A 17,990-nucleotide genomic window follows, 5' to 3' on the forward strand; every position below is an offset into this window, starting at 1 on the left:
GGAATGTAGCATTTGTCGACCCAAACACCTTTTTTTCTTTAGGACATAAAAGTAACCCCCTCTTGTCCCTTTGGGGTAGCCTACAAATAGGCACAATCTTGAACATGGTTCCAATTTTTTAGGATTATCCTCAAGCACATGTGCTGGGCAACCTTAGATGCAAAAGTGACGCAAACTAGCTTTACGTTCGTTCCACAACTTCAAAGGTGTTTTGGCAACACTCTTGGAGGAACAAAGTTAAGGATGTAAGCCGCAGTCTCTACTGCAAAACCCTAAAACGAGTCTGGTAAGGAAGCGTAACTCATCATCGATCGAACCATGTCCAACAGGGTTCTATTTCTCCTCTTCGATACACCATTCTGCTGAGGTGTACCAGGTGCTGAAAGTTGGGAAACGATTCCATTTTATATCAAATAGTTATGGAACTCAGAATTCATAAACTCTCTACCCCGATTAGATCGAAGTGTTTTAATCCATTTATCTAATGCGTTTTCAACTTCAGCCTTGAACTCTTTGAACTTTTCAAAGGATTCTGACTTATGTTGCATTAAATAAACATACCCATACCTCGAATAATCATCAGTAAAAGTGATGAAATATTCGTAGCCTCCCCTGGCTCGTATATTCAACGGATCACAAAGGTCTGAATGTACTAACTCTAGAGGCTCTTTGGCTCTATAACCTTTTCCAGTAAAAGGTCTTTTAGTCATTTTGCCTTCAAGGCATGACTCACACACAAGTAAAGAATTTTCTTTAAACTCGTTTAGAATTCCATTCTTCACAAACCTCTCAATCCTATTGAGATTGATGTGCCCCAAACGTAGGTGCCAAAGTTGGGCATTTTCTTTAGGAGAAAATTTAAGTCATTTGTTTTGAGTTACGACAGTTTTAAACATCTCTATGTTATGGAGGGAATTTATTGCTAACGGCCTTAGCACATACAGATTATTTTCCAGTTTAGCTGAACATATCTCAACACCATCTTTCAGAATAAACATTGTATTAATTGAAAAGTTTAGAGTGTATTTATATTCAAGCAACGACTTTACAGAAATCAAGTGCCTTTTTAACTCGAGAACAACATACACATCATTCAAAATGATAAATCTATTATGTAAAGTCAACTGGAGGCCTTCCACTGCCGCAGTTGAGACGACGTGCCCAGTGCCAACTTGCATCGTCATCTTACCAGCCTCAAGCTGCCATCAGGTTCTAATCCCCAGAAACGAAGAATAAACATGGTTAGTGGCCCTAGAGTCTATAATCCAGGTAGAATCATCATTCTCTACTAAACAAGTCTCCAAAACCAGTAAATCACATTTACCTTGTTTGACCTTCTTCTCCTCCTTAAAAAAATGTGGGCAATTCCGTTTCCAGTGCCCATCTTGATTGCAGTAGAAACATATTCCCTTTTCAATCGACGTTGATCGCCTACCCCGCGGAGCGGCAGGTTGTGGGTTAGCTGGTGCCTTCTCTTTCCTCTTGCTACTCTGTTTCTTCTTCCACTTGCTAGTGCCAGAAGAAGAAGGTGCAGACCTAATTCTTGAAGTCGAACCTCGGAGGAACTTTTTAGATGATGAAGCAAAATTTTCCTCACCAATCTTCTTCTCCTTACTTTTCAACAAGGATTGGAATGTCTGCAACTTGTTGAGGAGAGTTGTAAGGGTGTAATCAACCCTGTTCAGAACAGGTTGCTTACAAAATGGAGGAAGCTTTCTGGCAACGTCTCCAGAATAATGCAAACCTGGCTACCCTCATCGATAGAAGCCCCATTCATCTCTGCCACATTAAAGTAGACCATCATGTTCAGAACATGTTCTCGAAAAAATGTACCTTCCTTCATTTGAAGTTGAAGATGAACTTTAGAGCTTCATGCTTGAGCTGTGTGGACGGTTGTTTGAACATTCCCTTCAGGGACTCCATGATCTCGCGTGCAGTGACCATGGGCTTATGCTTCTTGGCCAGGACGTCATTCAGACTGGCCAAGATATATGCTCGAGCCTTCTCGTTCACCTGTGTCCATTTCTCATTAGCTTTTCGAACATTTCGAGTGATATTTTGAGGTGGAATAAGAGAACACTCCTCTATAAGGACGAATCGGAGGTCATCGATGATCAGTATTGTGTTTATTGTGTTCTTCCAACTAGCGTAGTTTTTGCCAGTTAGTTTGTCGGTGCTAAAAGAGCTAAAGTAGCTATTTCCATTAATCAAAAATTGTTGAAAACAAGAACAAACTTAATGAGTCTACTTGCATTACCACTTTTATGACTAATTTTAGGTTTTAGCAAAATAGTTCTATTGTACCCTAAGTGACATCTATTTTGCAATGATGCCCCAACGAGGCAGGACAAAAGTCACCGTTGGGGTGATCAAGTGCCCTTTCACTGGGACAAGACATTCTCAACAATTAGATAGAAACAACTCCTTGTAACTGACTCTAACAGTCACCATTATTCGGTCTAGAATTTGTTAACATCCTTAAAAATTTCGCGTAAGTGTAACCCCTCATTTTAGGCCCTAGAGTCCCACCCTAATGCGCCTACCATAGGAAAAAAACAGATTAGGACAAGAGATTAAAGCAACCTTATCCTTTTCAGGAGGTCAGATAAAGAGTTGTGCAAATACAACCATCCTTTAGAGGGACACTCCCAGGGTGCCTCGAGGTGATGCACAAAAATGTTATCCAACCTAATGAAAGAGACTGTAGGATATGTTGTCACACGTCCCGCTCCTACTTACTATGAACATTCTCTCCATTCACCTTGGTATTGACCTACCTAAACACCATCCTTTAGGGGGACACTCCTAGAGTGCCTCGAGGCTGAGGATAGATCTCACGGTGTGAACTTTTAGGGAGAAACGTGTAGAGGTTTAAGTGAAGCATCATATACCCCAAGTATCTCCCACTGAATGTTCTACCTAGGGTTTCATTAACTTAGTCAATCCAATTACTGATTTTAGTTAAGTGTGTGTTTAATTTGCTAAAAAACAACTTTTGCTTTTGATAATTAAACAAGTTTAATTCAAGTCTTATTAAACACTTTAACAGACTATCATCAAATTTGCATGCATGCATCAAATCTATCCAATTCACCTTTCCAGGTAGGTTCCTAGGTAAGGGTGTTTCGTTTCCGTCAGCTTAAATACCCCAGCCTAGCTAGAACCCACCTTAGACAAAAGGTCCCTTATAGATAGATTTGGTACATATTTAATCTTTTATTAGTTAATTTAATCCTATTAAATTGAATTAAAAGATTAAACTTAGGTTTCTAATCTCATTAGTAAGGGTATTCAAAAAATCCGATGACCCAAAAAAACCGATCAACCCAATCCAACCCGTGTGGTTTGGGTTGGGTTGGGTTCAAATAAATAAAAATTTTATGGGTTGGGTTGGTTCATGGGTTCACCTAATTTAACCCAAACCAACCCAAACCAACTCGAATTTATTATTAATTTTAAAATATATATTTTTGTTGCTTATAACACAATTATTTATACATATATTGATTTTAATTTTTTTTAATTTCAATATTTTTTTAATAATTTATTCTTCAACAACTCTTAAAAGTAGTTTCTTTGCACTTTAAAAAGAAAATTTGCATTATATTAATTGAAGTTGAGTAGTTAATCTTAATTCAATATATGAAAATAATTAAATTAGATTTTTACATATTTACGTTTTGCTTCTTTTTAGAACAAAATTTTAAATAAACGACCCGATTAACCCGAACCAACCCAAGCCAAATATTTCATTGTTGGGTTGGGTTGGGTTCATTTTTTAATAAGGGTTATTTTGGTTGAAAAAATTTACAACCTGAACAATTGGGTTTAAAAAATCTTTCAACCCAACCCGACCCAACCCATGAACATCCCTACTCATTAGAACTGTGATCTTAGGTCTATCTCAATCAAATTTTAAAACTCTTTTAAAACATGATTAAAGCCTAAGGTCTTTCTTATTGATTTTAGTTCTAATTTCATTAATTATAACACTTATAAAAAATGAAACAACTAAAAACATCCACATTGCCAAGCTAGACAAGGTATTTATGACTTTTATAAATTAACCTAAGTGTCATGCTTCATGCAATATTCATTCATTACTATATATAACTCTTATATAACTTGTAATGAACTAAGCATACATGCTTTCATACACCCTTATACTATAATACGTATAATATAAAGATGATGCATGAATATGCTTAATGCATGCATATATTATAACTCTTGTATTATATGATGTATGAGCATGCTTTAAAGTAATTTAATCATGCAACCTACTATATATAACTCTTATAATACAAATATGATGCATGAATTAATGCATATGAAAATTATATGACATACTTTATGACATATAATTAAATATACATCACATGTACATTCATAAAAAATTGATGGATCGGGACAATTAGCCTCCAAAAAATCGGAAATAAAACTATCTATTACATAAGCCATCGAGTCAATCGATTTTTGAACTGGGTCTTGAACCGCCCGGGCGAAGCCTCATTCCTTGATCGTATAGCAGCTCCTTGTGATCGTCGAGTAATGTTGATCGAGTATAAATGATTGTGTAGCATGGATTAAGTGCCTTTGACTATGCGATAAAGCATGAAGGCCACGCGATCATGCAACACACGTCGTGTAACGCATGCCTAAATGATCGAGTAGATGATAACTATGCGATGAAGCATGCAGGCCACGCGATCATGCAACACACATCGTGTAACGCATGCCTAAATGATCGAGTAGATGATAACTATGCGATGAAGCATGATCGTCTAAACGAACAAGGAGCAAGCGTCGAGTATCTCATATCGAATGATCGAGTAGCCAGTGACTATGCTATGAGCATGCTGGCTTACTCAATTGTTTAGTGTGCGTGCCTACCATGCGTCGAGTATCATATACTCAGCGATCGTTTACCTCAACGTCTTTGCAATCGAGTAGCCAAAGCAACACGATCGAGTAAACTCTTTACTCGATTGCTTAGCATTAGTCATGCGATCATTTAGTAAATACTACACGATCGAGTAGAACTTTTCTATACGATCACATAACCAAATCTAAACGATCATTTAGCCTGGGCTACACGATGCGACCAATCCTTGATCTCCTTCCTCAAAGTGAACAACATCTCCATGCATTGAAGCTTCATCACGAACAACTCTTACAGACCACAACTCTTTGAATACAGACTCGATAGCAAATTAATTATGTCAAAAAATGCAGGGGCCCTTACAAATTAACTTTAAAATGTAAAGAAAGCTTTAAAACCAGAGGCAATCATCTTGTAACATCCATCAATTCACATCCATAACTACATCTAACACTTAAACGGATTGTAGAAACATAAAACCCACCAAGACTGCAAATGTAATTGAATACATTAATGGAATTTGGAATATCAGAACAACCTGGCTCTGATACCAATTGAAGGATATCTAAAACTAGAGAACCAATGAGCGGAAGCAGATCGTTCCAAACCCATTGTGAAAGAATAAGACACTTACAATCAAACAACAGTTTTGCATAACAAGTAAATTGCAGCATGCTACAAAGGTGAAAACAGACAAGGAGATCGAGTGAACATACCTTTGAAGAACTTTTCTTCTAGTATTCCCTTGATCAATCAGCACAACGTTCAACAGCACGAAGGGAATGCGAACAAATTAGCAAACTGCATGAACTGGTAGAACCTCGAACACAATCGAGTAAAACTCGATCCTCAACCCTCGAATAGAAATTTGACACTACCATGAGGCTACATTGGTATTCCCGGTGTGAAAATCCAGGAAGTGTGGGCTCTGTATGGATTTGGAAGAGGGATGGAAGAACTAAACAATCGGGAAAACGATCGAGTAAGTGAGAGAAGGATGAAGTCTATCGTTTAGACTTGGGTACTCGATCGTTTAATAACGAGTATCTATCACATAGAATCCTCGATTGATCGTTTACTCTCTCAACCAAGCTATCGTATAACTTGATGCATTTTTTTTCCGTTTGATGTGTTGTTTTACAAAGTGAAAACTATTTTCAATTTATTCCACCGGTTGCCATAAATTGACCGTAACCAACCACTAAGTCGATTATTGGAGAAAATCGAAATAAATTATCATATAATTAATTTATCATAAATAAATATAATAACAAATTTATCATATTATATTTATAACCTATAGTTTTAATATCAAATCATATGCAACATATAAACAATAGTTCTTTTCCTCCTTTATGGCATTTAATATAAATCATATTTATATTAATTCCTCCAATCAAATAATGTATCCAATACATTATATCAATTATATCACATATAATTGAATTAATTGAATTATATCATATATAATCAAATTCCCTCTTGTTAATTTGAACACTTTAAACTAACCCAAAAATCGATTCTCAACATGAATCCATTGAACTATCAAGGGGACCTTATGAACCTGTAGCTTGAAGCTCAAATGTGAAGGATCTCATATCTAAAAGTTCTATGAGCACGTTCGGATCGGTCCGATCTCATAGTGACCGAAATACAATAATATACATTCAACACATACAGTTATGCAAACAAATCTAATTATCGGCATGCTATGAACAACAATTAACAAAGGGACAGAGTTCCATACCAGTTGAAGAAAATCTTCAATCTTCGGAACTCTAACGCAGCAGAACCCTCCAAGTGATCTACTAACGCCTGACGGAAGCGTCGACTGCAGCAGCACAAACAACCGTGAACTCATGACCGCAACGGGGACGACACTACCATTAAAGAGCCCGAGTATTCTCGGAGTGAAAACCCAAAGGGTGGGATTTGGTGAATTTGGTAGAGGAAGGAGGAAACACGAATCGTGTAGGCGATAAGCAAGTGGGAGGGAAAATGACGCTATTGCATAATAGAAGTACTTATCGTTTAGGAGGAGCTACACGATTGATGACATGCAGAAATGCAAGCCATCTTAGTCCTTTTACTTAGAATTATGAAGGTTGTTAGGAAGAAATTGCGTCGATCGTGCTAAGAATTCATGAGAAAAAGAGTTTGTGCCGATCAGCATGTCGAATCTCGGCTAACCAATTACTTTGTGTTAATTATGCGTTCAATGTTCTATTTTTGTAGCCAATGTAGGAAATGAACGCAAATGCAGAAACTGGACCATCGCATAGACAACCACATGTAGAGAAACACTCCATCGCAAGGCAAACACATCGATCAACGCATGGATGTTGAGGTAATCAGTCGTATGCGTCCATCGCATGGGAGTTGCGCTCGTCAAGCGATTGCGGTCATTGTGAAGAGTTGCGGTATTAAGAGAATGTGACCATTGAATGATTGCAACTATGCGACAACGCAAACTAATGGGATCAATGAAAGGTAGGTGGAATGAACGCATCAACACATCTACCTCGAGAAAATCCAAAGTTGATGTTGATATTTCACCTACCACGCCGTTGGTGGTAGAGGTTCAGAAAGGACAAATGCGCCGAACGTCAGACTTAGGATAGTCCAATTAATGCTGTCGGTGGCCAAGCTCTATAAATAGAAGCCGATGAGCTAAAATTCATTTTATCCAAGGTTTTTGCCTGAGGTTCGCCTGGGGCGGATCCTTGTGATCCAGACAAAATGCGTGAAAAGACGCTAAGAGTTCTTCACCTCCTTCATCCATTCCGAGTGACGATCGGAGCCTTCGATCGGAGCTAGATCTCGATAGAGTCAACTCTTCCGCCCATCCATGGCACCACTGGCAGCCTTGACGCATATCTGCTGGAAGCAAAGTTTTGCTTCTAGCTGGTCATTTCTTTTTCCTTTCTTTTCCTATATTGTATTGTATGACATTTTGAATTAAGAAATTAATACAATGTGTTTTCAATGCATTTCTCTGTTCCTTCGACTCCATCTCCATCTTCTTTGCTTAGCATCTTTACTTTCATTGCAACACTTACTGAGATTGCTTGGGTATTGCATACTTAGTCATGTCGATTAGGGATATGAAGCATGTAGCAACCTACCGAGAGGTGTGCGTTGCGTGAGTGTGTAAGTAACCTTATTTGGTTAGTGTGAAGCTGCGGCCATGCCTATCTATAGGATAACACAATGCTTGTCTATGAGTAAAGTTAGCAACAACCAATTGCTTGGGAGCGTAAGTGGTTGGCCGCATTAAGAAATGTTTGCATTGTTCACTAGGGATAGTAACAACTTTGCGTCAATCAAGTTCATGCGGTTACCTTGTCCTATGAACGCATCATTCATCATTTAGGCATACTTGAGTGAGTAGTCTAAAACCCAAATCTAAGACTCGAGAGAGCAGATTGGAACACATAGGTAAGAAGATAAGCTCTGTTTGTCAACACTGCATCGCATGCACCTTAAGAATAAGAATGATATTATGTGGTCGCATATTTGTGTGGATGTCATTTTGTCATCACATAAATAGGAATAGAGGCTTATGTGTAGGCCCTTTAGACTTAGCACATATATCGCATGCGTTCTAGTATTAGAAGCCGTAGCATTCGCACCGAGAGGTAGTTTACTATTGTATGTGAGTTGCATGATTGCATGGATTGCGTTGACTAGGGTTTCTCTTGCGATCACTCTTAAGTTTTGCAATGAAAACATCTCCGCATTTTATCTATTTTCCCATTCATTTATTTCATGTCAAGGTTTGTCGCATCTCTACCTTTCATGCATATTCTCATTGCATTGTTTGTTAGATAGGAGTAGGAGTAGGATTAACTTAGCAACATCCCCTTCATTCTTTTATTCAAACCGTCGCATGCACATCGCCGCAAACATATAGTTACAAGTCCCTGTGTTCGACCTCGGATTACCCAAGAAACTTGCATTCATGTTATACTTGGCGTGAATGCAAGAGAACTTGTGGCAGAACGCATGGTCATTGCATACATTCGTTAAGACAATTTTCATTCCAACGCATGACCATTGATGCATGACTATCAACGCATATTTGAGGAACATGCATCGCATAACGCGTCCACAGAATTTTGGTTATCGAGGAAAATTGACTTTCAATTTCCGTGCACCAAGTTTTTATGTGATGACATGCAGAAATGCATGCTATCTTAGTCTTTTTACTTAGAATTATGAAGGTTGTTAGGCAGAAATTGCGTCGATCGTGCTAGGAATTCATGAGAAAAAGAGTGCACGTCGATCAGCATGTTGAATCTCAGCTAACCCATTACTTTGCGTTAATTATGCGTTCAATGTTATATTTTTGTAGCCAATACAGGAAATGAACACAAACACAGAAACTGGACCATCGCATAGATGACCGCATGCGGAGAAACACTCCATCACAAGGTAAACGCATCGATCAACGCATGGATGTTGTGAAAATCAGCCGTATGCATCCATCACATGGGAGTTGCGTTCGTCAAGCCATTGCGATCATCGTGTAGAGTTGCGGTATTAAGAGAATGTAGCCATTGAATGATTGCAACTACGCAAAAACGCAAACTAATGGGATCAACGCAAGGTAGGTGGAATGAACGCATCAACGCATCTACCTCGAGAAAATCCAAAGCTGATGTTGACATTTCACCTACCACGCCTTTGGTGGCAGAGGTTCAGAAAGGATGAATGCGCCGAACGTCAGACTCAGAGTAGTCCAATTAATGCTGTCGGCGACCAAGCTCTATAAATAGAAGCCTATGAGCTAAAATTCATTTTATCCAAGGTTTACGCCTGAGGTTCGCTTGGGCGGATCCTTGTGATCCAAACAAAATGCGTGAGAAGACACTGAGAATTCTTCACCTCCATCCATTTTGAGTGACGATTGAAGCCTTCGACCGGAGCTAGATCTCGAGAGAGTCAGCTTCTCTGCCCATCCATGCCACCACCGATAGCCTTGATACACATCCGCTGGAAGCAAAGTTTTGCTTCCAGCCGGTCATTTCTTTTTCCTTTCTTTTCCTATATTGTATTGTATGACAGTTTGAATTAAGAAATTAATACAATGTGTTTTCAATGCATTTCTCTGTTCCTTCGACCCCATCTCCATCTTCTTTGCTTAGCATCTTTACTTTCATTGCAACACTTAGTAAGATTGCTTGGGTATTGCATATTTAGTTATGTGGATTAGAGATATGAAGCATGTAGCAACCTACCGAGAGGTATGCGTTGCGTGAGCGTGTGAGTAACCTTATTTGGTTAGTGTGAAGCTGTGGCAATGCTTGTCTATAGGCTAACGCAACGCTTGTCTATGAGTAAAGTCAGCAACAACCAACTGCCTGGGAGGGTAAGTGGTTGGTCGCATTAAGCAATGTTTGCATTGTTCACTAGGGATAGTAACAACCTTATGCCAATCAAGTTCATGCACTTACCTTGTCCTATGAGCGTATCATTCATCATTTAGGCAAACTTGAGAGAGTAGTCTAAAACCCAAATCTAAGACGCGAGAGAGCGGATTGGAACGCATAGGCAAGAATGAGGATCTTAGAGATAAGCTCTGTTTGTCAACACTACATCGCATGCACCCTAGGAATAGGAATGATATTATGTGGTCGCATATTTGTGTGGATGTCATTTTGTCATCGCATAAATAGAAATAGAGGCTTATGTGTAGGCCCTGTAGACTTAGCACATATATCGCATGCGTTCTAGCATTAGAAGCCGTAACATTCGCACCAAGAGGTGGTTTACTATTGTATGTGGGTTGCATGATTGCATGGATTGTGTTGACTAGGGTTGCCCTTGCGATCACTCTTAAGTTTTGCAATGTAAACATCTCCGCATTTTATTTATTTTTCCATTAATTTATTTCATGTCAAGGTTTGTCGCATCTCTACCTTTCATGCATATTCTCATTGCGTTATCTGTTAGATAGGAGTAGGATTAGGATTAACTTAGCAACATCCCCTTCATTCTTTTATTCAAACCGCCGCATGCACATCACCACAAACATATAGTTACAAGTCCCTATGTTCGACCTCAAATTACCCGAGAAACTTGCGTTCATGTTATACTTGGTGTGAACGTAAGAAAACTTGTGGCAGGGTGCATGGTCATCGCATACATTCATTAATGCAATTTTCATTCCAACACATGACCATCGATGCATGACTATCAATGCATATTTTAGGAACATACATCGCATAACGCATCCACGGGATTTTGGTTATCGAGTAAAATTGACTTCCAATTTCTGCGCATCAAGTTTTCTACGCCGTTGTCGGGGACTTGACAACTAAATATTTGTTCAGTTTTTTGTCTCTGCGAGCAAAATTTTTTATCTTGGGTGTATTGCAGGTTGTGCGACCAGGTTGCAAATAATATTGAAGTGTAGGCGATGCGCTGAAAGTCAGTGTTGACCCCAAGGTAGGAGGGCAATCAGTCGCAAAAGAGCTTAAGGCAGTTCTAAGCATATGACGGCCGCATGTGCCCAACAATTACCGGAAGTTCAATGGTCAAGGCAACTTGACCCAAGCAGTTGAGAGTAATCTCCTGCATGGAAGACTTCTTGCAGTGACAACACTCTTATTTCTCCAGGGACGTCTTCTACTCTATCTTTACTTTGCTTTCTTAGTATAGGTTATTTTTATTTTATTTTCATTGTTATTTTGGATATATGGCTGCTTCCTTGGTTTTGGGTACGTTTGCTCTTATAGGTGCAACAATAAGTCTCCTCGGTTCGTAGTTCAACAGAAAAATTCCTTTCACTCTTCAACGCAAGGCTTCAATCACGTGGATTCCAACGCATGAGCGCATGCTTTGTTTCGCCTAAGGTCTTTTCTTGTTATCTTGTATGCCTTATCCTTTTAAAATTCTCTTGTTATCTTGTTTCGCTCTAGAATGAGCCCTTAAGGGAACTATCTATCTACTTACCCCTACCTTGGGGAAGGAGTGAATTCCATCTTATGTAGCTGAGTTCCCAACTCCCAAAATGATAGGTTTGAATCGGCGACCTGGCCACTCGCACCCATACAAATCAAAGGACCGTCCTTAATGGCAGGAGTTCCCAACTCACTCAGGATTGAGGTCATATTACCTATGGTCGTCCTAGTGAAGTGAAGTCTTTGTCATGAACGGTGTTATATAACGAGACGTTAACACTTCGTGGTCAGGTCTTATACAAACTCTTTGTATAGAACGCCCCCGCTCGCATCTCCACAACACAAATGATCAGGATCAGAACATCTGTGACAAGTCACAACACTTGTGACCATTCTACAAAGCGGGCCGCATCCGTAGCGTTACCAGGATAAGGTTTCCCTCATATATCTATATACTACAGACCATTTTGGTTATCGTTCAAGACATGATTCACTTGTATGTCACCACATACATGCTTGAGTCACATACAGATAACTAGGGATTTTATGTTTATTGGTTTGTGGTAAAGAAAATAAAACAAGTAAATGAGCAATAATACAAGATGTGAAGTAAAAATCATATATTAACAACACAGCATTCGTACAAACTGTTTACAAACTACAGGACACGAGACTTTAGGGCATCAACCCCAACACAACGGTACATGAATAAGTAACTAAACTCTTTAATCACGATATCCACCATCTGTTAACTGCCGAGCATTCCACTAAAGATCGATAGCTGCACTCTTCGCACTACAGATATATTTCTATGTCCATTGGATATAATCAATCAATAGTACGATGACCCTTCACAAATCGCTCATAAGTACAACTGGACCAATTTACCATTTTTCCCTTTTAGTTACATCTAACTCCTTAAGTACCATTGATACCTATAATGAACAATGCATCATAGTCCCACTATGAGTAAACCCTTCTCGGGCCAAGAGAAGGTGGACACTACATTGTTTAAGCCCTAGAATCAACCCTTAAAGGAGCAATTTATCTACTTATCCTTGTTTCGGGGAAGGAGTGAATTTCGTCTTATGTAGCTGAGTTCCCAGTTCCCCAATCAGATGAATCTCCAAAGTGGTAGGTTTGAGTTGGCGATCTGGTCACTCGCACCCATGCAAATCAAAGGACTACATTCATAGGTAGGAGTTTCCAACTCACTCAGGATCAAGGTCATGTTACCTATGGTCATCCTAGTGAAATGAAAGTCTCTGTCATGAACGACGTTATATAACGAGATTAAGCATTTCGTGGTCCAGTCTTATACAAACTCCTTTGTATAGAGCATCCTCGTTTGCATGTCTAATACATGAATGATCAGGATCGGACCATTTGTAGCACTTTACAACACTTGTAATATCTACAAAGTGGGCCATACTCGTAGTGTCACCAGGATAAGGTTTCCATCCTTTATCTATACACTACAGACCATTTAGGTTATCACTTAAAGCATGATTCATTTGTATGTCTCCACATACATGCTTAAGTTTCAACGATAACCAAGGATCTTAGTTTATTGGTTTATGGTTAATGCAACTAAAATATCTCATATTTCATAGATTGAATTGAATAAAATATCTCATATTATAAATCATCAAACTTTTTGTTCATACAAATATTTACAAACTAAAAGACCCTACAAGATTTAGGGCATCAACCCCAACAAACCCCACCTCAATTCCTATGGTAGATGTCTCAGCTTCATCCTCAAGCTTCGTCTCCTTTTGCATAAACATCTCATCTTCTATAATGGTGATGTCTCTGCTACTTATGAACTTTCTCTCTATTGGATGCCACATTTTAAATCCTTTGAGTCCCTTAGTAAAGCCTACAAACATCATTTAGTAGCTCTGGTCTTCAACTTTCCCTTATTTTGATGAACAAACCTTACACACCTAAAAACCTTAAGGTTGTCTAGATTAGGAGGATGATTAGTCCACTTCTCCTTTGGAGTAAATAACTCTAGAGATGTATGAGGACACCTATTCAAGGTGTAAACTGAAGGATCTATATACAAAGAGAACCCGTGAGCAGAAGCAAGATCGTTCCAAACCCATTGTGACATAACATACACATTTACAATCAAATAGTAATAGTTAGCATAAACTTGGAATTACAGCATGCTTCCAAAGGAAAATATTAAAGATCGAGTGAACTTACCCTTAAAGAACTTTTCTTCTTGTTTCTCTCGTTCTAACAATATGAACGTACAACAGCACAAACGTCACACCTCAGTAAACTCCTCGAACAGGAACAAATCACACTCAATCCTCGAACAACAAGCAAACACCACCATGTGGGCTCTGTATGGGTTTAGAAGAGAGAAGGAGGAATTGAATGATCGTATAGACGATCGAGTAAGTGGGAGAAATCTGGAGTCTATCGTATAGACTGAGTACTCAATCGTTTAGAAAATGAGTGTCTATTGTATAACAAACTCGATGCATGATCGTTTATGCTCTCAAGCTATCGTATAGCTATATTCTTTTGTGCGTTCGATATCAATCGTTTAACAATTGCATTATCAAAAATGAAAATTATTTTCATTTTATCCATCAATTATCATAACTGATCACAACTTCCCACTAAGTTGGTTATTAGGAGAAAAAACCGAAACTAATTATCCCATAATTGATTTAGTTACAAATAAATAATATATTCATAACCTATAGTTTTAATATCACATCTCATGCAATATATAAACTGTAGTTCTTTTTCTCCTTTATGGCATTTAATAATAATTCCTCCAATTAATGTATCTAATACATCAAATCAATTATATCACATATAATTGAAGCAATTTAATTACATCATATATAATCAAATTTCCTCTTGTTAATTTGAACACTTCAAACTAACCAAAAAACTGATTCTCAACATGAATCCATTGATCTACCAAGGGGATCTTATGGACCTGTAGCTTGAAGCTCCAACGGTACATGAATAACTAATTGAACTCTTTAAACACGATATCCACCATCCGTTAATTGTCGGGCATTCCACTAAATACTGACAACTGCACTCTTTGCACTACAGATATATTTCTATGTCCATTAGATATAACCAATCAACAGTACGATAACCTTTCATAAATCGCTCGTAAGTATAGTCGGACCAATTTACCATTTTGCCCTTGTAATTACATCTAACTCCTTAAGTACTATTGATACCTCTGATGAACAATACATTATAGTCCTACTATGAGTAAAACCTTCTCGGGCCAAGAGAAGGTGTGGCACCACATTATTTAAGCCCTAGTTTCAACCCTTGATGTGTGGAAAATGGGGCGTAAATATGCATGCATCTTATGATATGCGTTGATCTCCATGCGTCGATGGTCATGCGTTGGACTAAGAAATATGCAATATGCGTTTAAGAATATATGCGATGACCATGCGTTCCTGCCACAAGTTTTTTTGCGCTCTCGCCAAGTATAACGAGATCATAAGTTTCTCGGGGTGATTCGAGGTTGAACTCAGGGACTTGTAACTGAATGTTGCGAAGTAATGTGTGTGGCGATGAATAAAAGAATAATGAAGTTAAAGGACTATGCGCTACTTCTACTCCTAACTAAACAAATTAAGCAATGGAAGTATGACTATGAGATTTGGTAGATACGCGGAAACTGTTAACACGTAATAAGATGCATGGAAAAATAGATAAAATGGTGGAGGGGATAACTTCACCGCATCATTAAGCTTAATCACAAGGGTAATCCCAACCAGCACAAGTTATGCGATCATGCTATACACAAATATACGCATGTGATGCATATGCGAAAATGTCGATTAAACTTATTTCTAAGTTTCTATTCTTGCTTATGCGCACATAAGACAAGATGACCGCATACCACCATATCCTATTTCTAGGGTGCATGCAATGTGTAAATAGCAGATAGAACTTATTCCTAAGTTTCTACTCTTGCTTATGTAATCCAATCTAACTCTTCCAAGCCTAGATTTGGTCTTTAGACTACTTACCCAAGTATGTCCAAATGATGAATGATGCACTCATAAGACAAGATGATCACATAAAGCATGGTTGACATAAGATTATTCCTATCTCTAGGAACTCTGCTTACTTTGCTTAATGCGTTCCACTATTTACCCTCTCGGGCAGTTAGTCGTTGCTGATCAGCTCATAGACAAGCGTTGCTACAACCTCACACTAAGCAAAGAGGATTTACTTACCATACTCGTGCAATGCACACCTCTCGGTGGTTTGCTACATGCTTCATATGTCTATGCCGCATGATTAAGTATGCGATACTCTTGCAATCTTACTTAGTTCGTTGCAATGAAAGTACGGGATGATAAAGAAGAAGTTAATGAAGATGGAGTCGAAGGAAATAAAGAGATGCATTGATTACAAAATGTATTAATGTCTTGAGCCAAAACGTAATACAATATAGAGATAAGAAGAGAAGTGGGGGGCTAGATGTAGGCAATCTCTTGCTTCCATCAGTGTGTGTCAAGGCTGGTGGTGGTGCCATGAATGGTTGGTGGAGTAGTCTCTCTCGAGATCTATCTCCAGAAAAGCTCCGGTTGTCACTCGGAATGGGTGAAGGAATGAAGAACTCTCAAAGAATGTCTTCTCACACTTTCATCTATGATCACAAGGATCGCCTTAAGGCAGAAGCTTGGATGCCTTGAATTTGGGCTCTAAGGCTCTATTTATAGAGCTCAATCGCCGACAGCATTGATGGTCCCACTTCGAGTCTCTGCCACTAACGGCAAGATGGACCTACTCTGAATCTCTACTACTAACGGCGTGGTAGGTGAAATGTCAACATCATCTTTTGATACTCCCAAGGTTCGCGTTCATGCTTGGTTTCCGAAGTACCATCGCATTCCACCACCCTTGCGATCACCCTTCTATCATGGTTATTACTCTGTAGCCGCAACCTCTATGTGATGGACACATGTGATTAATAGCCGCAACATCCATGCGATGAACATACACGATCACCCTTATGATGGTCTGGGATTCACCGCTTGCGATCGACTCCTGTGATAGCTACAAAAATAGACATTTAGACGCAGAATAAAACATAATATTTGGTTAGCCGAGATTTTCATTACGGATTGATGCAGACTCACTTTTCACATGAATTCTTAGTATAATCACCGCATATTCTACTTGTTAGCCCTCATAATTCTAAATAAGAGGATGCAATAACTTGTATTTCTACCAACTATCAACCCCTAAGGGAGTAATTTATCTACTTACCCCTGAATCGGGGAAGGAATGAATTCTGTCTTGTGTAGCTGAGTTCCCAACTCCCCAATCAAACGAATCCTCAAAGTGGTAGGTTTGAGTCGGCGATCTAGCCACTCGCATCCATGCAAATCAAAGAACTGCCCTCATAGGCAGAAGTTCTCAACTCACTCAGGATTAAGGTCATGTTACCTATGGTCATCCTATTGAAATAAAAGTCTCTATCATGAACGGTGTTATATAGTGAGACTAAACATTTCGTGGTCCGGTCTTATATAAACTCTTTTGTATAGAGCATACCCACTCGCATGTCTAATACATGAATAGTCAGGATCAGACCATTTGTAGCACTTTACAACATTTGTAACATCTACAAAGCGAGCCACACTCGTAGCGTCATCAGGATAAGGTTTCCCTTCTTTATCCATATACTATAGACCATTTAGGTTTTCATTTAAAGCACGATCCACTTGTATGTCTCTACATACATGCTTAAGTTACAACGATAACCAGGGATCTTAGTTTATTGGTTTGTGGTTAATGTAACTAAAATATCTCATATTTCAAAGACGATAGTGAATAAAATATCTCATATTATTACATCACAAAATTTTTGTTCATACAGGTGTTTACAAACTACAGAACCCTACGAGAACATTGTTGTACTGGGTTTTTGTGCCCTAGTTTATTGTTTTGTACTTGTATTTTTCTTGTAGGACAAGTGGGAGATTGTTGGGGTTGATGCCCTAAATCTTGTAGGGTCCTGTAAACTACATTATTCCCCATGTACCATCCACATCCTTGTAGGTATTAAACCAAGGTCTAAAGGGTGTCATATGATAGGTACAACCAGAGTCAAATACCCAGTCATGCTTCTCTAGAGGACTTATTTGGTTGGTTTTATTTCTAGTAGAGGCTAAAGCATCGGAATA

Source organism: Benincasa hispida, chromosome 11, assembly GCF_027475165.1.
Source record: "Benincasa hispida cultivar pf3 chromosome 11, pf3_genome.v1.1, whole genome shotgun sequence".
Classification (NCBI taxonomy): Eukaryota; Viridiplantae; Streptophyta; class Magnoliopsida; order Cucurbitales; family Cucurbitaceae; genus Benincasa; species Benincasa hispida.